Source organism: Talpa occidentalis, unplaced genomic scaffold (genome assembly GCF_014898055.3).
Source record: "Talpa occidentalis isolate TD23 unplaced genomic scaffold, MPIMG_talOcc4v2.1 talOcc4.16, whole genome shotgun sequence".
In the NCBI taxonomy this organism is placed as follows: domain Eukaryota; kingdom Metazoa; phylum Chordata; class Mammalia; order Eulipotyphla; family Talpidae; genus Talpa; species Talpa occidentalis.
The window spans coordinates 34,927,798-34,954,658 of record NW_023601653.1 but is presented as its reverse complement, the minus strand read 5'-3'; the positions used below and the strand labels follow the sequence as shown (position 1 = coordinate 34,954,658).

General features: G+C 34.3%; 1 protein-coding gene and 1 non-coding gene across 5 annotated transcripts in view; one reads left to right on the top strand and one right to left on the bottom strand.

Moving 5' to 3' along the window:
- Window positions 1–26,861, top strand: part of CNOT2 (CCR4-NOT transcription complex subunit 2) — a 105,913-nt gene that overhangs the window by 9,931 nt on the left and 69,121 nt on the right. The window lies entirely within an intron of this gene.
- On the bottom strand, window positions 17,642–17,749 carry LOC119248558 (U6 spliceosomal RNA). Its single transcript, XR_005125975.1, has one exon. It is a non-coding gene; the product is annotated as a U6 spliceosomal RNA (small nuclear RNA).

Here is a 26,861-nt window from a genome sequence, read left to right as displayed (position 1 = left end):
GTCTCCTGATCATTTAATCTCATACTATTATATTACAAAAGCTGCTTTCAATTTTAAATACCTTCTTTCTAAAACATGCACAAAAACTTTATAAACTTAAATCTTGCTACCCCAAATTCTTAGGTGACGCCTCAATTTTTTTCATATTAACTAAAGCAAATGATTTTAATTGGAGCAAAAACAACTCACTCATATCTAAGACTTACTTGTAAAACCTTTTTATAATGTAAAACTTACAAACTTCTGGAAATCTGAAGATCTTGCTCAAGATATGCCCCTTCATAATTTTTCATGGTTTTTTAATAATGGTTATTACGTATAGCAGTTTGTGTGGCATCACATACGTATATTTATTATGTTTGCTTTTCAAAGAAAAGGGCAATTTACACCTTTTAGAAAAGTTTTCATTACCAAAGACTTTTGCTTAATTTGCTGGAATTAACTAGAGGTAATTGGATAGTTCTTCAGAATAGTCTGTACCCTAAATTGCATAGTTAAACAACTTTTATTTTTAGTTGCATATGCCATACTATTTGTATGGGCAAATGTACATAATAAAAATCTCAAGAAAAAGCAAGATAAGTATTTTTGTGCTTAGAAAATTAGACTGTTTAATCATTTGACACAGAAAAAGACAGTTAAGTTTTAGTTTCTAATTCTCAAATTAATGATTTGAGACATTGAGGTTTTTTTTGATAGGGATAACTTCTGTAATAGAAATGATCTCTGTAAGTTATCTATTTTTGTCATTTGGGTTCTTGAATATACACGTGTATTATTGCAGTGTAGCAAGGAAATAGTACTATTATTTTAAAAAAATTATGAAGCAAGTAATTGAAGTTATGTGAGGTCAGTTGAGGAGCCTATGATAAAAGTAGTAATGATGGCATGTGCATATAGAAAAAGTGGAAATAAAGATGAGGAAAAGAAGAAAATCAAAATGACTTTACAATTCCTCACAGAGAACTGTTAGCCTGTCTAAACACTGTTTGTTGTTGTCTCTCTGTTTGAAAGGTTGCTTTTGTTTTTCTTCCTGATTATTTTTTTTTTAAAAGATTTATTTATTTATTTATACAAGCACTGGGTACAGTCAGAAGCATGGGAGGGTGAGAGGATTCACTACAGCTGGGAACAGAACAGACAGACTGACGAAATACACTGCTGAGGGGAGCAGCGGGCAGCAGGAGAGGTCTGCACGCCATGTGGGACCCTCGCCTGTGGCCGAGGATCGAACAGGCCCTGCAGAGGCTGCAGGTAGCTTCACAGCCCAGTGCTCAACCATTGCGCCACCTGGGGAGGCCCTCTTCCTGATTATTAAAGTAACACAATGGGATGTGAAAAATTAAGAAAATGCACAAAATAGGAAAAACATCCATAAACACAACCGCTGTTTGCCCTTGAGAGTTGAACTATATTTACTATTTTGTAACCTGTACTTTTTACAAAAACTTACATCACAATCACTTTCCAGTGTCTCTTAATATTTATCCAAAACATGATTTTTTGTTAATTTTTTCTTAAAGATTTATTTATGCAAGCACTGGGGTACAGGCCAGAAGTGCGGGAGGGTGAGAGAATTCACCAGAGACAGAGTAAGGAGCAAAACAGGCAGAGGGACTGAAGTACCCTGCTGAGTGAAGAAGCATCAGGTGAGGCAGGAGAGGTCTGCATCACCATGTGGGAGTCTCCCTGTCAGCTGGGAATCGAACCGATGCTGCAGAGACTGCGGACAGCTTCACAGCGCTGCAGGTCAACCCGCTGCGCCATCAGGGAGGCCCCCAAAACATGATTCTTATGGTCAAAGCAAACTGACTTAACAATTATTTATTATTGAGCATTTAATTTTATTTTGATTTTTCACTTTTATAACACACTAGGTGAACCTTCTTGTACCTGAATTTTTGTTTGCACTTTTGATTATTAGAAAACATTTTTGTAATAATTAGAAAAATATTGGAAATAATACCCTTGTGTCCTTAGTCAAATTACTTTTTAAGCTTTAGTGTTCTTTCCATTTAAAAGGTCTAATAATGTACTTCATAGGACTGTTAGAGTAAATAAGTGTGTGTGTATATACAGCATTTAGTTCAGACTATAGTATATACAGGATACCTTTTTTTTTTAAGATTTATTTATTTATTTATACAAGCACTGGGTACAGTCAGAAGCATGGGAGGGTGAGAGAATTCACCAGAGCCAGAGTGGGGAACAGAACAGGCAGACCGACGAAATACACTGCTGAGGGGAGCAGTGGGCATGGCAGGAAAGGTCTGTCTTACCATGTGGGACCCTCGCCAGGCCAGCGGCTGGCCGGGGATCTAACCGGCGCTGCAGAGGCTGTGGGCAGCTTCGCAGCCCAGCGCTCAACCGCTGAGCTACCAGGGGAGGCCCCATACAGGATACCTTTCAAAGAGGCTGCATCCATCTAATTGTTAAATAGACCATTCTTCCCATAACATCTGTCATATTTTAACAATTTTGTCTTGCATTCCACCACTAGATCATCAGTGGGGATTGAGTCAATCTTATTTACCAGTGTATATTTGAAATCTTATATATAGAAACTGACAAAGTATTCATTGAATACTGTATGAAAGGTTATTTTCCAAAACTTGCAATATTTATAGTACTTCCTTTTTCCCTTACAGAAAGGCTGCGCAACTTTACATCCACGCCATCTATATGTGAATTGCTTTTTTCAGGTTTTTGGTCAATGATAAACTGAATATGGTCTTGTAAAAATGTTCTAAACTTTAAAGTGAAAGTTATACTTAAAATTTGTACTTTTTTTTTTGAAAGGGTGAATCTTTTTTATGTAATTTGTATGTTAGATATTTTCTATACATAGCCTTCATTCTCAGTAGTTAAAAGAATAAAAATGAGTACTAATAAAGTGTTATAATCTGGTCCTTTGTTCCCTCCCAAGCATCATTCCATATTTCTTATTTCCTAGGGGGAAATTTAAATAATATTTAATACCACACAAATGCAAATTGAGATTAACATATGAAGGTACTGTACCAAAATTGATCACAAAGTACTTGAAATTGGATAAATAGTATAAAAGTTTAAGGATTTTTGCTTAATTTAATTTATTGTATCACCACTAAAAATGCAGTCAAGGCATTTTTAATATAAACCTCAGGTTGTATTTTTTTTTTCACCTTATTTCTGGACATATTTGAAAAAAATAAGTAGTCTGCTACTGAGGGAGTAGGCAAAATAACATTTAGGTACTGTATTAGATATTTTGTTACTCATTTATATGGTCATTTGACATTTAATTCTTATTATGTGATAACCATGGTCCTAGGAGTATAGAATGTACACAATAAGAAAATTAACTGTTAGTATAACATGGTACAGGTATGGAGAAAAAGTCATGACATGTATGTATTATACAAAACTAGTCAAATTCTTCCCATTTTACAGTTGAATAAATGTTCTATAGTATAGTGGAGTGTTTATCCAAGGTCATGAACAAAGAACTTAGAAGACTTAATGTTTTTATTACACTATCACACTTCTTGATCTAGCATACTTGTGGAGATTTTAGTCCCCCCCCCCCCCAAAGCAGCGTCCATAGTGTGGATCTAGTGTGCATTTCCATGCACATGCGTGTGACTGGGAAACAAAAGAGCTTAGAAAATAGTTCCCTTCCTGCAAGATACGGTCAAATGCTTTCTGTTATGTATCGTTTTTAAATATGCTAGTTTTGACCTAATGAATTGATTTTGGGGCCCACTGTTGGAGACCATAATTTGAAGATCACAGCAAGTTGTTTATTTTGAAATGCTGCAATTTCCAAATTTGACTCGAATTATGATGCTACAGTATGGCTGCTTTGTCTACTTAAAAGTAAATTCTTATATCTATAAAACTAGCTGTTAGGTTGAGAAAACAGTGCAGTTAAGAGATAGAAATCAGTATGATATTTGCAAGTTCATCTGTGATTTAAATTCCTTGCAGGAAAACTGCAACTTTTACAGCAAGGAAACTTCGATGGCTGAATTAAATCTTATAGAGAAAGGACAGGGTAATTAAGACCAAGCTAGTTAATGTTGCTGTTGCTACTTCTGATTTTTGTCACTTATAAAGCACATTAATCTCCTACTTACATATTTTCAGGAAGTTTTAAAAAATATGTACATACCAGCATGCCATGCTAACCATTCTTTCTTGAACATCTGTACTAAGTTGAAACAATGGATTGTAAAATTTTATGTATGTATGTATGTGTGTGTGTGTGTATATCTCAAGATCTTGCTCTTTCTCAAAGCAAAGCCTGTTTTCATTTTCATGTCTGTACAATTAGTACCATTTTTATTTTCAATAATTTTGTCGGGGAAGTTTGCATATAAAACAAGGCACCCACCTAAGTGTCCTTTACAGTGAGTTTTGACAAATTTATACTCTTGTGTAATAGTCACTGTGATTTAAAGAGAAACATTCCCATCACCCTCCAAAGTTCACTATTCAGGCAGTTCTCATTTATGACCTCCCAGCAAGCACTGACCTGCCTTCTGTCACTATAGATTAGACTTTTTCTTTTTAAAAAAAAAGAAGTTTGAGCAAATGGAAGTGTACAGTATATATTCTTTAGTGTCTGACATCTTTTGGTCAACATAATTTTTTGTTAATGTATCAGTCATTTTCTCCAGATAGTATTTTGTTTTACTATTCTAACTGGTACTTGAAACATGTTTGGCCAATGAATTTGTATTTGATATGTAAATATCCCTTTCCCCACAATTTTAGGGCATTTCTTTCTCTCTCATGAGGATGCTAAAAACCTTTTCTATATTGTGTATTTTGTTAGACTTAAAATTTGCCTAGAGGTTATGTGAAGGAATGATTTAGCAGTGAAAAATGTACAAGGTTTACAGCTAAATAATCTTGGCATGAATCCTTGTTCTACCACCTTATGTATCTACAGGCCAATGGCTTAGCTTCTGACTTCGTTTCCTCTTTTCTAAAGTGGAGGTAATTATATGTACAACAAACATATTAGACTTGTAAAAATCAGTAATTTAATTCAGTGGTGATTTTGGGTGCTGGTATCTTGCTTTTTTATCTACTTACAAAATTGTACCCATTCAGAGTTGATATTTTGTATTTTTCATTAGTTTTCGGTAGTACTTTGAAGAAACACATGCTTATGCTTATTTAAGGTTTCATCTATCAAAAGTGATTATTTTTAAGTCTTGATTAGTTTACTTTCAGGGCACAAAATTGTAGGTTTCTGCTAATTTAAATCATGGTTAAAATTATAATTCATTGAACTTTTTAATACCTTGAAGGGATTGGTGAGGTATAAAAAGTAAAAACTAATAGTATCCTTGAGTCTTCTTTACTGGTGGATGATTCTTTCAAAGAGTAATATGCCAGTAGTGAGCAAGCCAACAGGAAAATAACATTTATTTGAAACAGGTTCTGTAGTAGTGCTTTTCCCAATCATTTATTCATTCAGTAAATTTTATTTTAATACTTAACTAGGTACTAGATCCTTTTCTAGGGCAGGTCTCTCTATGGCTTTTGAGATTGTGTATATGTGTGTGTGTGTGTGTGTGTGTGTGTGTGTGTGTGTGTGTTTGTATGTATTTAATCCCTTGTTCAGTTTCAGGCCTGGCACTTAAATCCCACTATATTATGTTTATATGTTTAATGTATTACTATTTTTATTTGGCTTTGAACTGAGGAAAGTTAATGTGGTTTTTAGCAGATTAAATCAGTAGTATGTCCTAAAGGTAGTTTTTCACTTGCCTAAGTAGCCAACAGGTTATTAAAAGTTTAAATTTTAAACATAAGCATTGATATGGTTTAAGTGACTCCTATTTATGCATTTATTGAATTAGATTTGACCTTTGTGAAGAAAAAATGGGGGGGGGAGGAGGATAATAGGTTTTGGCATCTATGTATGGTACATAGAAAATTTAGAATAAGCAAAGTAAATTTTGAAGGCTGTCTTTTGGTGTTTTTCCCCCAATCTAAAATTTTAGTTTGCCAGTATATCACATTTTCAGAATAAGTATAACTGGTTTATTGTTTATTAGTAACTGGTTAAGCCAAACTTAGTATAACAGCATATTCAGTAGGAAAAGTTATTAGATGAAGGCAGGAAAAAAAAATGTAGAAGAAAAAAGATTAAAAAAAGAAATTAGTGAACATGTGCAAATGGGATATTGAATGGGGTTATAGGTGATAATCCCAAAGGTGTCATTGAAGATAGGGGTGGAATCTTTATTTCAAAATATCACTCCTAATGAAGATTATTACTTTCATTTAGATTGAACAGACTGATTGAAATTAGTGTTCTTGACTTCATAAAAAATGTATCAGTTTATGATAATAGTGGTCATCTTCTGTAGATTAGAATCCTTTGTTGGTAGTTACATATATTTGACTCCTTACTGAATGAGTGAGTCTTTCTACATATGTAGTGAATGTAGCCAGCTCATCCTTTGAGTTGTAATGTGAGAAAGTCATTCCTAATTACTTTCATCTAATGTACCTCTTGCCGTTTCTCACCAGAATATCATAATGCTCTCTGTCTGTTTTAGCATTTATCTCTATCCAAAATCATTTCTGTTGATTTTTAGTTAATGAAATGAAAATTCTATGAGAGCAGGTACCTTGCCTGCCTTGTTTTTACTTAGTATCTTGTTCCAGCAATGTATGATGTTTTCCCACTTTCTCTCTGACACTTTTTTTTGTCTGTTTTTGTGAACATAACTGTTCTAGTAATTTTGCATTGTCATTTTAATTTTGAATTTCCCCATTAACCGATGGAAATCTGCGTCTCATTAGCTGTAAAAAAAAAAATCCCTTTGGGATTTTGATAAGTATTGCATTTATTGACCTATAGATCAGTTAGGGGAGAGCTGTCACCTTAATTCTATTGAGTTTTTCAGTTCACAGACATCGTGTGTCTGGCCATTTATTGGTTCTTCGGTTTCATTAATCACTTTTTTTGTTTAGGCATACAGGTTCCCTGTGGGGTTTGTTAGATTTACAATTACATATCTCAGATTTCTACATTAATATCCCATTTTGATGAAACTATTTATATAGTTTAGTAAGTTAGTAAGTTCTAGGAATTATTTTGATAATTTGTTTGGCTTAGCCAATTCTTATCATCTGCAAATAGGAAAACTTCTTTCTGTTTTTCTAATCGATCTGTCTTTTCTCCCTTTTTCTTGCATTATTGCATTGCCTGGGACATCCTTTCCTTATTTGCAATTTCAAAGTGAAAAATCCAGTCTTTTACCATTATATGACGATAGATAAAAGTTTGTCAAATTAAGGGCATTTTTGTCTATTCCTCGTTCACAGAAAGCTTGCATGATAGAGGGATGTTGAATTTGGCCAAATAATTTGTGTGTCAGTTGTTATCACTAGGTTCTTCTTTTGTCTAACACGGTGCATTACACTGATGGGAACTTTCATATAACAGCTTTATTGAGTTCTAACCCACATACCACATTTTTTTTTTTTTAAAGATTTATTTATTTATTTATACAAGCACTGGGTACAGTCAGAAGCGCAGGAGGGTGAGAGAATTCACCAGAGCCAGAGCGGGGAGCAGAACAGGCAGACTGACGAAGTACACTGCTGAGGGGAGCAGTGGGCGCAGCAGGAGAGGTCTGCATGCCTTGAGGGACCCTCACCAGCGGCCGGGTATCGAACCGGCGCTGCAGAGGCTGTGGGCAGCTCAACCGTTGCACCACAAGGGCAGGCCCCCACATACCACGTAATAACTTAGGGTGTTTATTTCTATCATTTTTACTCTATTCACAGATCTTTTCAACCATCACATTTAATTTCAGAATATTTTTATCACCTCCCCCCCCGAAGAAATCTTGTACTCTTCAGTAGTTCCTCCCCATTTGTCTCAGCACTCATTCACATGCAACCCATCCCTCAGCAACCACAGATTTACATTCTGTGTCTGTATACTTGTCAGTCATGTACATTTTCATATAAGTGGAATATGTGGTTTTTCATGACTGCTTGTATTTTAACATATGTTTTTTTTTTTAAATATTTATTTATGCATACAAGAGCTGGGGTGCAGGCCAGATATGTGGGGAGGGTGAGAGGATTCACCAGAGACAGAGTGGGGAGCAGAACAGGTGTGTCTGCTGAAATACACTGCTGAGGGGAACAGCAGGAGAGACAGGAGAGGTCTGCTGCACCATGTAGGTCACCTCCCTGGCCGGGCATCGAACTCCTGCTGCCATGGCTGCGGATAGCTTCGTAGTGTGGCATATTAACCCCTTGTACCACCAAGGAGGCCCCAATTTTAGCATATGTTTTTAAAGATCATAAAAGCATTTATCAGACTCCTTTTCATTGATGAAGACTCTTCCATTGTATGGATATGTCCCATTTTATTTATGTATATATCCATTGGTGGACATTTGGGTTTTTTTCTATTTTGGGGCTATTATGAATAATACTGCTGTATTTATATACAAGTTTTTGTGGGCATGTTTTCATTTTTGGATTGTTCTTTGTGAGTATATAGAAATGAAAACTTGAAGTTTGCAAACTTATTTCATATCCTGCAATCTTGCTGAACTCTTCTTAAACTGTTACAGAATTTGTTAATATTTAAAATTAAATGTTATTAAAATACTTTAAAACCAAGTCTTTTTCTAATAGCTTCTTCAGACATTCTATATACAAGGTTGTGTTGCCTGTGTATAGAGATAGTTTCCATTCTTTTCCAGTGTGGGATACTTTGTATTTTATTATCTTGCCTAAATTGTTCTGGACAACTTCAGTAAGGTTCTTAGCTTCAGTTATTGTTCTTAGCCTGAACCTTTAGGAAGTGCAATAGAAGTAGTCAGAGAGTGTATAGTCTTGTGTTTTTTTCCCCTGGGTGCCCTTTATCAGTTTGGGGAAGTGCCTTTCTCTTCGTAGTTTTTATGATGAAGTGCTGTTGGAGTCTTTCAAGTTCTTTTTCTGTATCTTTTGAAGTGATCGTGTTAATTTTAACTTCTATTTATACAATGCTTTGCAAGATTTGATGTTTGGTTGTTGAACAAGTCTTAAATTCCAGGGATAAATTCCTTTTGGTCATGGTGTATAATTCCTTTGTAAGTTTCAGGATTTCATTTCTTACAACTTTGGAGGTAGGGGTTTTGTGTCTTTTCATAAATGATGCTAGTCTGTAATTTGTGTTTCTTGTGATGTCTTTGATGTAACAGTAATAATGGCCTCAGAATGAGTTAGGAAGTGCTGTAGGTGTCTTTATGTTTTGGAAGAATCTGTAAAGAGGTTGATATTAATTGTTCTTTGGATGTTTGGTAAAATTCATTGGTGAAACTATCTGGGCCTGGGATTTATGCTGTAGGAAGTTTTTTTCAAATTACTAATTTCAGTCTCTTGTTATTTGTCTATTCAGATTGTTTCTTGAGTCAGTTTATGTTGTGACTTCCTAGGAATTTATCAATTTCATCCAGTTATTTAATTTATTACCATTGTTCACATTATTCATTTATAACCCTTTGTATATCTATGAGGTTGGTAGTAATGTGTTCTTCTTGATTTTGGTATTTTGAGTTTTACTTTCTTGTTCATTTTTATTAGATTATCAGATAAGCTTTAGTTCTTTTGCTTTTTTCCCCCCTTTTGTCTTACTCTTCTCTATTTCACTTCTTTCTGCTCTTTTACTCCCTTCTGTTTGCTTTTGGTTAGTTTGCTCAGCTTTTTCTAATTTCTTAAGGTGGAAGTTATTGAACTCTCATATTTTTAAATGTTAGTGTTTTATATTACAGCTATAAATGTCTCCTTAAGTATTGCTTTCCTTGTACCCTGTTAGTTTTGATATCTCTATTTTTGTTTTCATTCTCCAAGTATTTTCTAGTTTCCATTGTGATTTTTTTTTTACCTTCACCCATTTCATTATTCATCAGTTTAATTTTTATATCCACATAACTGTAAATTTCCCAAATTTAAAGTTGTCATTATTTCCAGTTTCATCAGTTTTGGTTGGGAAATAATACTTTGTATGATTTCAATCTTTTAAATTTTATTTTGACCTGTCTTTGGACTAGCCTGTGCTTGTTCTATAAAATGTCTCATTAGTACTTGAGAAGAACTTGTATTTTACTGTTATTGCATGTGCTCTGTCAGATCAGTTTTTATGTTGGTTTGCAAGTCTCTTATTGACCTTGTGTCTAATTGTTGCCTCTTATTGAAAGTTACTTATTAGTCTCACAGCTGTTGTTGTTGAATTGAACACTTCTCTTCTGTTCTTTAAATTTTTAATTATTTTGGGGCTCCATTGTTAGGCTCATGTTTATAATTGTTATTTTTTCTATGATTGATACATTTATCATAATAAAGTTTTTTTACCTTTAATATTTTTTAGTCTGTTTTGTTTAGCCATTCCCGCTTCACTGTTTGTTTTTTTGTGACATACCTTTCCCACCATTTACAGTTTGTTCGCATTTTTAAAGGCAAAGTTTGTTTCCTATAGACCGCATGTAGTTTGTGTTTGTTTATGCTGTCTGCCTTTTGATTGGATTGTTGAAATCATTTATATTTAATATTGAGGTAGCTGCAGATGTGTGCCATTTGCTTTAATTTCTGTTTTCATGTCCTTTGTTCGATTCCTCCTTTATAGGTTTTTTTGAATTAAGTGGTGTTATTTTTGTGTACCATTCAATTACATAAATGATATTTTCGCAGCATTCTCTTACATTATTAGTTCTTGGGCTAGTGTTTGCTATATATAGCTTACTTTATCAGGATCTACTTTAGAGTTATACTAATTTAATTCCACTGAGATCTAGATATCTTACTCCTATATGGCTCTATTCCTGCTTCCCCTGTTGTGCTATGGTAGTTGTACATATTGAAACTAAATTTTTATAAACACAACTTCGTATGATTTTGTGTTAAACTGAGAGAAGAAAGAGCAAGTATATTCCCAGAATAAACCTTACTTGTTCATTATTTATCAAACATTGGGTATTTTGTTGAATTTGATGTGTTAACACTTTCATAAGAAATTTTACATCTGTGTTGTGAGGAATATTGGCCTATAAGGTTTTTTTTATCTTGTATTGTGTTTGGTTTTGTTAATCAATGTAGTATCAGCCTCATAAAAATGACTTAAGGCAGTAATCCTCCATGTTCTGTTTTCTAGTAGCCATTATGTCAAATAGGTATGATTTCTTTTTTAAATGTTTGGTAAATTCATTGGTAAAACTCTGGGCCTCGAGGTTTTTATTTGAATTTAAATTTTTAGTTACATATAAAACTATTATTTTTTTCTCTTGGTTCTGGAGGTTAGATGTCAGATCATAGTATTAGTAGGAACTTCCTCCTAATGGTTCTTGGTAAGAATTCTTGATTTCATCTTCTAGATTCTTGGTGTTCCTTGGTTATAGCTATAACGCCCCACTTCTGTCTCCCTCTGAATTGCCTGTCTTTCCTTTGTCTGTGTGTCTGTGTCTTCCTCTTATTCTTACACTAGTCATCAGATTTAGGCCCCATCCAAATCTGCAGTGACCTTTTCTTAACTTGATTGCATCTGGAAAGACTGTTTCCAAATATGGTTAATTCAAAGGTACCAGGGGTTAGGACTTGAATATATCTTTCTTGGGATACACAATTCAACCCAAATTACCTCCAATTTGTATTTTACCACTTAAAGTGCAATATGCAAATCTTGTCAACCTATAATTGCTCTTCCTAATCCATTTTTATTATAGCTGTATTATTATATCAAAATGGTTCCAATACTCCTTCAGACAATAACGCAAAGTTAGCTTTAAATTATTATGCTTATTTTAAAGAATTTAAAAAGAAAAGTTTATCACAGAGATTGGCAGATTACCACTGTAGGCAGAATCCATCCAGCCTGCCACTTGCTTTGGTAAATAAAGTTTTATTGGAATACAGCCTCAGTTTGGTTTATGTATTATCCATGACTTCTCTTATGCTACAATGCAGAATTGATTAGTTGCAGTAGAGTCTGGCCTGCCAAGCCTAAAATGTTTGCTATCTGGCTGGTCCTTTACAGAAAAGGTTTGCCACCCCTCTGTTATACTTATTTATTACCATTTTTGTTATTTTTCGTTCATGAAATGGTGTTAGTTTCCTCCTGTTATTATTTCCCTTTATTCAGAGAAATTTCATATTTTTAAAGCAGGTCTGCTCATGAGGAGTTATCTTAGTTTACTTTAATCTAGAAGTGTATTTGTTTTACCTTCCATTTTTGAAGTATTCTTTTGTTCTGCATAGACGTCTGGGTTGACAGTTCTTGACAGCATTTAGCTAAGTTGACTAATAGTAATTGCCTTTTTTAGCCGATTCATAAACTCTCCAGCTTGTCTGTCTCTGCTTTCTGTTGTTTTCTTGAAATTGGTGCCAACTGTCATTTGATATTTACCATTGTGTCTATGCTTTTGTACTTATTGTAGATCCAGGAGGGAAGTGAAATTTTCGCTTTGCCCATGTCTCCAAGTGGGAAAACAGACCCAGAAGTACATATTTCAGTAGAAGTAGAAGAGGCAATATATTTTAGTATCTTTTGGGATATTCAGAATATTTCTGCATGTTCATCATGAAAACAGGGTGACCTATTTGTCTTTTGATTACTCTGAACATTTGAATTGGCATGTCATGCTGTAGAATTTTATTTTCATAATGATTTAACACCTCATCCCGTCATTTGATTTTTCAAAGTAACTCTTCCATTGTATAATTTTTTTTTCCCTAATAAATTTTTGGCATGTATATGCAGAGTTGTCTTTGCCCTGTCTTGAATTCTTACAGCCAAGTCACATCATAGTTGATTTAACCTTGAATTGTGAGCCAGAAAACATGGATTCTATTTTTCTGGTTCTGTTATTAATTAGCTATGTTTGTGACCTTGAACAAGGTACTTATTCCACCAGGTAACCGTTTCTTATCTTTAAAATAAGGAATTTCAAGTAAATTTGCTTTGAGACATTTTTTAGTTTTTACTCTTAGCAAACAGACTACTCAGGGTTTCTTACTCTTTTTTGCAGTCCTTTGACTCTCTGGCAACTCATGTGAATCCCTTCTTAAAATAATATTTTAATTGTTCAAAATTAAGTAGAAATGCTTATGAAAGCATGTTATATTAAAATAGTTTTTAAAATAATCAATTCAGTAATGTGCATATTAATAAAGTCTAGTGGTATGTAGTAATTTTTAAATTACTAGTGAGCATAAATAATAATTAGATTTGGAGCAACTAAAGTGATATTAAAAGTATCTGTGGTTTCTAATAGTAACAATGATAGGTAGAAGGCAATGTCACTGTGACTTGTTGCCTACATTTTTTAATTATGGAAATACTAAACTTCAAAGTTGGCAAAATAAAGATGAAATTTTGTTCCCATTTTAAGTTCATGTATTCTCCTCATTTGATCCACTGATTTGTAGGCGCGAGATTAAGAATTCCTGTTCTGGGGCCTCCCTGGTGGCGCAGCGGTTGAGCGCTGGGTTGCGAAGCTGCCCGCGGCCTCTGCAGCGCCGGTTCAATCCCCGGCTGCTCCCCGGCCACCAGAGGAGGGTCCCACATGGCACACAGACCTCTCCTGCCGCCCGCTGCTCCCCTCAGCAGTGTATTTCATCACTCTGCCTGTTCTGTTCCCCACTCTGGCTCTGGTGAATTCTCTCACCCTCCCGCGCTTCTGACTGTACCCAGTGCATGTATAAACAAACAAACAAACAAACAAATAAATAAATAAAACATGCCTCTATATAAAAAAATAAAAAAAAATAAAGTGTTTATTTAAAAAAAAAAAAGAATTCCTGTTCTTAGCAGTCTACCAAGACATTTGATTTACCTATGTGTTAGGTAAACATAAATTATATATAATGAATATTAAATACATTTCATAGTGAACAAATTTTACCATTAAAACATGAATATTAGTACCATTTGTAATTTTGCTTTCTTTGGTGCTTTATAATGCCGTAGGAAACAATTTGAAAATATGATTCTTTTACAATTGGAATTATTAATCCATAAATACATTCTCTGAGTTTATTCTTCTTATGGACATTTCCATTGAGTTGTCTTTATTACCTGACAGATAGTAGAGGTCATTAAGTATTTTTGGAAGAAAATTAGATGTGTATGATGAATTCTATCAAGGATCTTTGTTTTAATATTGAATAATTGTTTCAAAGTTTCTGATAAATTTGTGTTTGAAATAATTTGCCTGCTTCTTAAAAGGGAATACAACTGCTACAGTTATTATAGTATACAATAAACTGGAACTCAATAATACATTTTGTCTGTATTACCTGAAAAATTGAATTCAAAGCTTTGTCAGTATTCTCAATTTATTAGTGTAAAAAATGACAGTTAAGTAGGGGTTCTTTATAATTTCCATAGTCTCTTACCATTGTGATTGGAGTTGACTGGAGTTGAGACTAAATAGACTAATACCCTTACATCTTTGATTCTGGTAATAGGTATATGTCTCTTTGTTATATACAGAGTCTATGATATTCTGAAATGTGTTTGTGACATGTTCTTGACGAACCTCCAGTTAACTGGCATGCTCTTTTAAAATTGCCTTCAATTGCTGTAGTCTGGAGTATTCTGAATCCTTAAAGCTAGTGAACTACTCTTTAATTTACTCTTGTATCTCCACCCCTCTACCCCACTGGTTTAGTTAAAATGCCTAATAAGAGCATCTTGTTTTTATGCCATTGCTAATGTAACTTTTAGTTTAATTATGACCTAAACTAATGAAATATGAGTGTATATAGAAAGAATTGCAAGGTTGAAATGAAAAGCCTGGTGAATTATTTGGAAAATCTTCACACAAAGTGCTACAGAGATTCCCATTTAATGGTTATGTTTTTTGAGTAAGCCTGAAGGTTTTAGAACTTTAGGTTCAACTGAGTAAACAATAAGGAAAATTCTCTCACATACCTGGAAGAATAACATGTCGCTGCTTCTACCATAATGGCACGTTCAGCCCTACACCAAAGTCCACTATGAATCCTCCACACTTTGTTTTCCCAGCTCATCCTTTCCATGTTATAGCCTCAATTCCACAGTCAGATTTCTAGGGTTTGTTATTGATTTGGCTTTGTCTGATCTTTTATTTTTCACATTCCATATATAAATGACACCATCCAGTATTTGTCTTTCTCATCGAACTTATTTTACTTAATATCCACTCTGGCTCCATCCATGTAGTTGCAGATGGCAAGAGTTCATCTTTTTTTATAGCTGAGTATTATTCTGTTGCTACACATTTCTGTAATCACTCCTCTGTCCTTGGGCACTTAGGTTGTCTCCATAACTTGGCTACTGTAAATAGTGCTACAGTGAACATGGGAGTACATATACCCCTTCAAATTAGTGCTTTTGCATTCTTTGGGTAGATAAGTAGGAGTGGAATTGCTGAATCATAAGATAGATCTATTTTTAATATTTTGAGAAATCTTCGTGTCTTGCATTAGGGGCATTATCTGTCTACATTATCACCAACAATGTATGAGGGTTCTTTTTCTCCACATCCTCTCCAGTACCTGTTTTTCCCCAGACTTTTTGATAAGTGCCATTCTCACCAGTATGTGATGGTATTTCCTTGTGGTTTTGATTTACATTTCTCTGATGATACGCGGTGATGAGTATTTTTTTCATGTGCTTGTTGACCATGGGAGGAGTGTTTAACTCTTCTGTCTGTGTTTTGATTGGTTATTATTCTTATTGTTAGTTGCATGAATTTTTTTAATATATCTTGACTATCAGCTTTTTGTTAGATGTATGATGTGTCAATATTTTCTCCCATTCAGTAGATTGTCTTTGTTTTGCTGAGTTTATTTAGCCCTACAGAAACTTTAGTTTGATTTAGTCCCATTTGTTTATATTTACTTTTGTTTCTCTTCCTGTTGGAGACGAGTCCACAAAGATCCCTGAAGCCAATGTCATGGAGTGTTTTGCTGGTTTTCTTTAATGTATTTTGTGATGTGGGGTCTTTGGTTCACATTTTTAATCCATATTGAGTTAATTTTTGTGTAGGTTTTGAGATAGTGATCTAATTTCATTTTCTTGCCTGTTGCCATCCAGTTTTGCCAACACCATTTCTTGAAGACACTCCTTTCTCCAATGCATGCTCTTCACTCTTTAGCATAGGTTAACTGTTCACAGAGATGCAGGTTTATTTCTAGGCTACTTAATTCTTTTGGTTTGTGTGTCTAGTTTTGGTGCTATACTGTTTTGATTAATATAGCTTTGTAGTATAGTTTGAAGTCTAGGCATGTGATGTCACCATATTTATTCTTTTTTTGTTAAGATTATTTTGGACAGGGAAGGGAAGGGTACAAGGGACTATCATGATGGTGAGGTGGTAGTGCGAGATTTATGGGGATTACAGCTGAAGGGAGAAATCAAATATCATACAAAAATGAACAATGATGTAAGAAATTAAAATTTTTTTTTTTGTTTTTGGGGATCTTTTGTGCTTCTATGTGAATTTCAGTAATGTATGTTTTACTTCTCTGAAGAATGCCATTGGTGCTTTGATAGGGATTGCATCTAGTCTTTGTATAAGATGGCTATTTTAGTAATGTTAATTCTCAAAATTCCTAAGTGGAGAATATCTTTGTATTTTTTTGTGTCTTATATTTTTTTTCTACAATATTTTAGGTTTTTTATTTTTTTAAAGTTATACTAGTAAGTATTCTTTTTGTTGCAGTTACGAGTGAGGTTCTTTCCTTGATTTTTTGATCTTGTAGCTCATTGTTTGCATATGTTCGATTTTGTAAATTGGTTTTGTATTCTGCCACATTAGTGTAGTGATATATTATTTCAATTTGTTTTTAGTGGATTCTTTAGGGTTTTCAATATATAATATGCCATGTACAGATCGTGATAGTTTTACTGCAAATAGTGATAGTTTTACTTCTTATCCAATTTGGGTTCCTTTTTATACTTTTCTCTTACCTGACTGCTTTAGCAAAGACTTCAATGCTATATTGAACAGTAGTGGTGAAAATGGTCATCCTTATCTTGGACTAATCTTAGAGCAAACACTTTTTCTATCTTTCACCATTGAGACATTTTGCCTGTGGGTTTGTTATGGATGGCCTTTATTATATTGGGGTATATTGCATCCAACCCCAAATCCCCTGTTTTTTGAGCATTATAATAAATGGATGCTGAAATCTGTCAAAAGCTTTCTCTATGTCTATTGATATGATCATATGATTTTTATCTTTTATGATGTGTGGTGAATTACACTGATTTTTTTTGGAGGTTGAACCATCCCTGTGTCCCTTGACTAAATCTCTCTTGGTTATGATGTATGGCCCTTTTGATGTATTGTTGAATAAAGTTTGCTAAGATTTTGTTGATTTTTGCATCCAATGTTTACCAGGGATCTTGGTCTGCAATTTTTTTTCCTTTGTTAATTCTTTGTCATGTTTTAATATAAGCGTTATCTTGGCCTCAAAGAATTTGTTTGGATACACCCCTTTGGAAGAGTTTGAGAAGGATAGGTATTCTTCTTTGGAAGTTTGGTAGAACTCAATAGTGAAACCATCTAGGCCTGGGCTTTTGTTTTTTGGGAGACTTGGTTATGGTTTTAATTTCCTGTTACTGGTTTGTTCAGGTTTTCTAGTTCTTCCTGAAAATTATGGAAAATTCATGAAGTTGCTTGTCATCCTTACACAAGGGGCCATGCTAATCTTCTTTGACTCAGTTTAACTTTAGTATATGTGTTTCTGAAGTGAGCACCACTGGTTTATTTAAAAAGCAAACAAAAAACCCCTAGGTGATTCTGATGTGCAGCTTGTGATAATACTAAGGTAAATCCTTTAGCCAGTTCCTGTTCTCTGTAAATTTGCCTTCTTCCTCTTCTCTATCATCCTGCCATAGGCTGTCATGTGAAGTGTTTTGCAAAGTATCTCTGGCTATATTCCCTTGTTCATTGCACAAGAAAGAGTACTGTTTACTCCTTTTGTTTTATATACATTTTAGGGGTTGGGATAATGTCTACTTTGTATTTATCAACTGGTATGTTACCTCATTTTTATGGATAGCTATAAGTATGCTTTTGTGCTTTTTAAGCTTTAATATTTTTTGTTATGAAAACTAGGAAAACCGTTTTCAGGTTTAAAAATACACTTTAATATATAATTGATATATTAGATTTGTGTTTAAAGTACATTTTTTAATTATAATAAGTCACATAATTTTCCCCATTATCTTTTTTTCTGAGATAATTTGGTTATCCTAATTAGTTGTTATGCATTTGTTAAGTCTAAGCAGATGATATAAACTAATCAGTTTTTGCTATCACCTGTCAGTAGAGTCAGCAACTTATATAATTAGTATTAGGAAAAAATATATTACTTATGAAATTGTTAGTGTTAAAACTACAATTTTCATATTTTTCTTTGCATGCAGTATGTCAGTTGCTCATATAAAATGTAATATATAATAATAACCTTACATCCACTGCATGAGACAAAGAAGAGAACTATTACATATTTTAAGGAGTTTTACACATAGATTATAACTTAAATTCCCTTGTTGATTTAATGGAGCCAGTGTGTCCTTTCCACAGTAAATTGCGAGATAATAGTACTAGCTCTTATTTTAGCAGTAACTGCTTAGATATTTCCAAACCCTTGTAGATTTTTAGTGAATTGTTATGAAAGGTCCTAGAGCATTTCATTATTCTAATACTTTAACAGTAAACTTGCAGAAAATTAGTAAATACTTCGTTTTATATTTCTGCATTCACATCTTACGGTCTGTTGTAATTAATACCAAGTCAACTTAATTTATTTTTTTGAAGATTTATTTATTTATGCATACAAGAACTGGGGTACAGGCCAATGGTGCAGGGGGTGAAAGGATTCATCAGAGACAGTGGGGAACAGAACAGGCAGACTGCTGAGGGGAGCAGCGGAAGAGACAGGAGAGATCTGCTGTACCATGTGAGTAGCTCTCTGGCCACCATGTGGGTAGCCCCCTGGCCGGCCGGGGATTGAACTTGTGCGGCAGGGGCTGCAGGTAGCTTCACAGTGCTGTGCTTATCCCCTTGCGCCACAAGGAGGCCCTCAGCTTTTTATTTAAGTAAGAATTTATGTATTATGAATCTAATTCATAACGTTCCATCATAGCTATTAACTAGACTGTGTAGATGTTATTTTCTTCATATGAGGAAACTGTCACAAAGAGGTTAAGCACCTTATGAGTGTCATTTTCATGCAACAGGAAGATTAGAAAGCACCCCAGTTGTCTTAATTTTGGACCTGTTTCATTGAAGCCTCAAACAATGGAGGAACTTTTGATTTTTCAAGCCTCTGCTTCAGAAATTACTGAATTTTGTCATTTAGGTTTTTTTTTAAGATTTATTTATTTATGCATACAAGAGCTGGGGTGCAATCCAGAGGTACGGGGGAAGGGAGTGAGGGATTCACCAAAGACAGAATGGGGTGCAGAACAGGCAGATACACTGAAATACACTGCTGAGGGGAGCAGCAGACAAGACAGGAGAGGTCTGCTAAATCATGTGGGTCACCTCCCTGGCCGGGGATGCTGTGGCTGTGGATATCTTCATAGTGCTGAGTTTTAACCCCTTCTGACACCAGGGAAGCCCTGTCATTTAGGTTTAATAGGACTTTTAACATTTCATTTTATTTGGCACTTTTAAGCTTCAGCAGTAGAAAATTCCTGTCCTGTTGTTGGTCTTTTAGACTGATAGTTTTACTGATTTTCTACTTATTATAAGTTCTATGTATCAAATGCTTAGAAGCCTTGAAATTTATGTGAAAGAACTACACTTGTAACTATGTTAGAATCAGTGCATCAATAGGACTGCCAGTATAGAAAACTTAACATGGTTAACAAAACATTAAATCATAATGAGAGCAAATTGATTTCAAGAGGATAGAGTTGATTTTTTAAAATTTTCTTTGTAAATCTAGGCAACTTTCAATTTTGCCATGTTAATTATGGAGCCATGAAACCTATATTTTAAATATATTCCCAAAAACTGTTTTTTGTTTTCCCAGTTTGAGTGTGCTATGACATTGAAATTCTTGAGTTTTACTTGTTTGCTTCATTTGCCTTCATTTCTTAATATGTATCATGTCATCAACTCAGAAATTTGAAAACATTTTTCTATGTGATCAAATTAAAAGTTCAAGAGATAAGTTCTTAAAGACATTTTTGGAAATAGTCTTCCTTTTAATAAGAAAACTTGCTTGACGTAGTTCTAGGTAAGAAACACAAAATTTTAAAGATAATGGCTAAGTGCAATTCAGCTTTTATTGGTCACATCTGATAATCTGTTCTTATTAATCATCCTGGATTATAATGTCCTCTGTACTGAAAAATAAAACTTTTCCAACTGGCTTAACTGTCGTCGTCGTCTTCTTTTTTTAAAGATTTACTTATTTATGCATACAAGAGCTGGGGTACAGGCCACAGATGTGGGGGGTGAGAGGATTCACCAGAGACAGAGTGGGGAACAGAACAGGCAGATAGACTGAAACACACACTTCTGAGGGGAGCAGCGGGCGAGTCAGGAGAGGTCTGCTGCGCCATGTGGGTTGCTCCCTGGCTGGGGATTGAACTCCTGCTGCAGAGGCTGCAATTGCTTCATAGTGCGGTGCTTAACCCCTTGCGCCACCAGGGAGGCCCAGGCTCAATTGCCTTAACTGCCTTAACTTGACCAAATTCACATTTTAGTTCAGTGTGGTAGTGATTAACATATTATAGATACTTTAGATACCATTCCTGAACTCCAAAATATTGGGGCATTGTTAAAGTACTATTAAATAATAAAGTGGAAGAAAAAAGAAAAGATGGAAAAAACAACTGTAATTGTTTGCTTTCCTAGAAGGAGTGGCGTGTCTTGACATAGAATATTGAAGATACAAAATTTTGGAGCTGCACAAATTTTTAAAAAATTCATCTAAATTAGTCACTTTATTGTACAGATTAGGAAACAGGGGGGAGAAATTGATCAAGCCAATACTAGAATTCAGATATTCTATTCTTATTCCATTCAAGGTACTTTTTTTGTGTGTGACAATGTGACATTCAAAATTTATTAGAATTTGGAGAGAGAAGTTATTTCCCCTACCCAATGAAATACTTTGTGAAAGGAGTAAAGTTGGGGTTGAGTTAGCATTTGTTCTAGGTAATATTATGCACTAATTTTTCTTAGGTTTTGACTCAGGGAAACACCTAAGGTGGATAATCTTACTAGCTTTTTTCTTATATGAAGATTTGGTTTGTATTTTCCTCTTACTGACGTCCTATTGTCTTTTAAACTGAAAACCTGATAAATTTAAGGGTTTTTTAACCCATAAAAAAAGGTGTGAAATGTGTATTCTTTATCATTTGTACAGTGTATGCAGTAATTTATTCCAAAAGTATGTTAAGTTTGAGAAATTACTGCACATGAGTAGATCCTAATAATATATGAGTTACTTTGCATTCTTGAAATTTAATTCTGTATCAGTTTAAAAGATTAAAAATAAGCATATTTAATTATTTGCAAATATTCATTAAAATCTGGAGACTTCAAGATTAATTTTGCCTACATCTCTTAAAATAGAATTTTGATGTACTTGTTAATCACTTAGTATTTTATTGACTTAATTTATTTTCAGGCGACATATAACTCATCAGTCAAATGACTTATTCTTTAACAACCTGCATGATTACTGTATTTAAAGTGTTTTATAATTGAGTAAATACCAATAGTGATGTCTGTTACTCTAATCTAGTACTTTATAATTCAGTCTAGCCTGCCTGCTTTGCTTATTTGGAACTTCCTCTCTGAAAGTGAAAACCTGCTTCCTACTAACAGCTGTCTGTTTTACTTCATTATTTCTCTCCAGTTTCACAACTTTTCAGCCATAGCCCTATGAGGAATCACTTTACCAGCTAGAATGCAGTATTTGTGTAGTTTTTTCTCTTAACAGTTTCCTGTGAAAGTACCATTTTCCAAAGTTACTTAGGTCAGCACCATTTCCCCAACCTCCTTCAGTGTGGCTACATTCTTTTATCAGGTCTGCATTTCTAACCTGGTTTATTTTTCCAAAGATGCATGCGATCAGATTTACTTATATTACCTAGTTCTGTGGATCTTAACATATGGATAGTGTCATGTTTCCACCACTCCAGTATCATATGGAATAATTCTATTGCTTTAAAAGTTTCCCTGTGTGCTCCCTTTATAGTCAAGTACTTTCTCTACCCCCTCTCCAGTCTCTACTTTATATCCCTGTAGTTTTGCCTTTGCAGAATGTCATCTGAATGGAATCATTCAATGAATATAGCCTTTTTGGTCTGGATATACTCCCTTAGCAAAGTGCACTTAAGATTCATCCATGTTGTATGAAATAGTAGCTTATACTCTTTATTTATTGTTGAATAGATGTACCGCTGTTTTTATCTATTCACCTATTACAGGACATCTTCATTGGTGTAAACATTCAAGTTTTGGTATTGGTATAAGCGTACGTTTTTAGTTCATTTTGATAAATACGTAGGGTCACAGTTACTGGATTGTATGTTAAATCTCTGTTTAACTTTATAAGAAACTGCCAAACCCTTCCATAGTAGCTGTATTTGCTTTCCATTTTTAAAGATAAATTTGCTGGGCTTAGAATTTTTTGCTGAATTTTTTGCTATTTTTTTCTTCCTTTAGTTTAAAAATGTTGATCCACTGTCCTCTTATTTGCATTGTTTCGAATGAGAAGTCGTCTGTCAGTCCTGTGTTTCTCTATATCTCCCCACCCCCACTCCCAAGTGCTTTAAGGTTTTTCTATCAGTGTTTTTCAGAAAATGCTACCATGTGGTGTATTTTTTGTTCTCCTTACAGGTTGTTGTAGTTCTTGGATCTGTGAATTTATAGTTCTGATCAGATTTAGGGACAAATTGACTATTGTTTTCTGTTCTCCACTCTCTTCCACTCTTTCTGTAAGGCTGCTTGATAATGCCTCACAGTTCCCCCACAACACTTATTTTTTGGCTAATCCTGTTTCTCACTTTTTAATTCTGGATTTTTTTTTTCCTTATGTCTTCAAGCTCACTAAACTTTTGAAGCATTTAATTTGCTGCTCATCCTCTCCAATGCCTGTTTAGTTACGTGTATTGAATTTTTATATCTAGAAGATGAATTTGAGCCTTTAAAAAAAACTTTCCACTTTTAAGATTAGAAACTCGTAGGAAGATGCTGAAGTAATCCAGGGAGGTCCCAAGTGCCTATGACCTGTCATCTTCTAATGATCTCATCTTTAACTTTGCTGCATTATCAACATGACAAATTGCCATACTGTAACTAGTTACACTACAAATTGAATTCATATTTCATAATTTTTGCATACATTCACCTTTTTGTATCTTTATCATTCTGTGATAGTTTATCGTGTATAAGATAGAGTCACATAACTACCACCACACACAAGAAAAAATTTTTCTGTCACCATAAAGAAATTTCTTTGTGCTGCCATTGTAGCATTCTTTTCAATGCTTTGCATTTGTTATCATGCTCATATTTTTCTTTATGTTCTTGAATATGTATTTATTTGCAATACCTGTTTTAATCCCTGCTAATTCTACTAATTCTGTCATCTAAGTCTACTAATTCTGTCATCTCTTTATCATGGCAGGGTCTGTTTTTATTTATTACATTTTACCTTATTATTGGTTGTATTTTCTCCATAGCATGGCTGTTATTTTTTAATTGGATATTGATTTTTAATTTTACATTTTTAATGCTGGAATTTGTTGTATTATTTTAAACATTGCGGGGCTTTTTTTAGGATACAGTTGTTTTCAAATCAACTTGATTCTTTTGACATTTGATTTTAAGCTTTGTTATAGTGCTGGTCTAGAACATCCTTTATTCTAAAGCTTATTTGATTTTGTTATCAAGGCATTCGTTACCTTCTGAACTCTAATCAGTGCCCCATGTATTCAGAAGTCCTCCTTTAGTTGATGGGAACATGAGCTGTAGAGACTGTTCTACTTTTCACAGACTTTTCCTCCAGACTATTAGTTTTTTCACATGCATGCATGGATCATTATTCAGCGAAAACTCTGAGGGGAATCTTGCTTCAGATCACTGTATCTTGCTTCAGATCACTCTGTCTGTGGTAGCTTCCTTCTTTCCATTTGCCTTTCAATTTCTAGCAGCCTTGAACTAGCCCCTAACTTTGAACTTTTCCTGTGTGCCCTCCAACCCTGATGTTTTACCTTCATTACCAGGCAGGCAACTGGACTTACTTCATTGTTCTCTTTTTCTTTATTCTGAGATGACATCCAGTGTCTGAAAATCATTGTTTCACGAAATTTATCTGTTTTTCTGGTTATTTAAATAAAGTAGGAGAGTAAACTTAGTCTCTTTTTCCATTGTGGAAAACATAAAACCTCCCTACCGTATAGAAAATTTCATTGTAGTTTTGCATGTTCCTTTTCACATTTTGAAATTTGTAGGATTTTTATGAGAAAACCAGTTTCTAACCAATGGTGAATTTAGGGAACTCAAGTAGGTGTTCTCTTTCATACTTGCTCCTTTTCACATACTCTGTCTCACATATACACTCAAACTTATTTTCATCTGTTGTGCATTGTTTAATTGATATAACAAATAATCAGCACAATTTATTACTGAGCTTTTGAAAAATACTCAATAGTGGTGACAAATACTAGATTTTCCTGTATACTCAGGAGAAAATAGTGCTAGCAGTCTTTTTAAACTTTTGTTTACTAAGGAGATAATGAGTCTCAGTAATTGTTCAGAATAGAATATTGGTTCCTAGGCACCTCCCTGGTGGCGCAAGGGGTTAAGACACAACCTATGAAGCTGTCCACAGCCTCTGCAGCACGAATTTGATCCCCCAGCCGGCTAGGGAGCAACCCACATGGCACAGCAGAACTCTCCTGTCTCGCCCGCTGCTCCCCTCAACAGTGCACTTTGGTCAATCTGCCTGTTCTGTTCCCCACTCTGTTTCTGGTGAATTTTCTCACCACCCACACCTCTGGCCTGTACCCCAGCTCTTGTATGCATAAATAAACAAAATCTTTAAAAAAAAAAAAAGAATATTGGTTCCTATATTATTAATGTGGATAGTGGCTATTAATTTAAACCCCAAGCCATGAAATATGTGAAGTTATCTCAAGAGAGAAACAAAACAACCCAACAAATGTTAGTTTCTCCATAGTGCTCCAAAAGTTAATATTTTTCTTCTATTTGGTAAATTTGCAGATTGAATTGTTAATTTTTATCTTTAATTAAAGTAGTTAGGATATAAAGTCCTAATTACTTGTATAATTAGAGTATGCTATTGAAAATTGCCTTACCTGTTTTAGGTTTCTATTATATCTTTTAACAAAACTAGTATAATTTGAAGGTACTGCGTGGACTTTAATTCAAACATACCTTATTTAAAAAGGAAAACATTTACTTTATAAAAAGAAACTGAAATTTTGTACTATTATCCTTTGAATTCAAACTACCATAATACATTCACAATAAGCACAGTGTTCTTTTAAAACCTGTTAATATTATCAAATATCATACAGGAACAGGGATAGTATTTGGGGGATGCATAATAAAATAGTTTTGCTCTCATTTTGTGGCAATGAAAATTTAAGTTGGAGCTGAATGTGTGTCACTTAACTATTCTTGGACTTCTCATTTGCTTGGTAATTTTTCCTTATCAATAACCTAATTCCTTGGTAGATGGTAATGATTATATTTATAGCAGTAAATATATGTATAATTAAAGACCCTTTTCCTTTGTTATTTTCAAGAGAGAATTTATTTCCAATGGTGCACTTACATATGGTAAAGAGTACTTACATTTTTGATGTAGAGCCAGACATTTTGAAATATGTCAGCTAAATATATACAATGTAAGATGGTCAAATTTTAATCAGTTAAATAGCACCCACTTATTTTGTGATCAAACATAAAACAAGAACCAGAATATTGGTTTTCATCATGTAGGTTTTTAAAACTTAAATCTAATAATAATTAATTTTTAATTATTTGTGTCCCTGAAAATGTTTTCTGCCTTTATTAGGTTGCTTTTTTAGCGATAATCCATATAGTATGTGTAAGTCTGTGCTTGTTAGTTTTAATAAAATTGATTTATATGTTTTATGATTTGAACTAGATGTTTTTATTCTTCCAAAGCAGATTTCATATGTTGAATAATTGTTGTAGTTGAATGTAATTTTTAGTGGTTAGCAACTATTAATGTGTATCTTACTACTTCCCTTGGGTAAATATTTTTGCTTAAACTTAGATGAGAGACCTTATTCTTGAAAATGTGTACTTACAAATTCTTTGTAGATAGCAATTTTGAATTTTTGAACTGTAGTTTTTTTTTTTTTTTTTTTTTTTTAAAAGATTTATTTATTTATTTATTTATACAAGCACTGGGCACAGTCAGAAGCGCGGGAGGGTGAGAGAATTCACCAGAGCCAGAGCGGGGAGCAGAGCAGGCAGAAGGACCGAAGTACACTGCTGAGGGGAGCAGCGGGCGGCAGGAGAGGTCTGCGCGCCATGTGGGACCCTCCTTCGGTGGCCGGGGAGCAGCCGGGGATCAAACCGGCGCCGCCGAGGCTGCGGACAGCTTCGCAACCCAGCGCTCAACCGCTGCGCCACCGGGGAGGCCCGAACTGTAGTTTTTTACTTTAATTTTTGAGTCAACTTGTTTGGTGACTATCACCTCTGCTTCAATGATGTTTTTGTGCATGGTGCCTAGTCACTTTTTGAACTTCTATTTTTGCCCTAATGGAAAATGGAAAATTCCATTAGAGCATACATGAAATTAGAAGATAGACAAGGCATCTGGAATATTGACCTTTG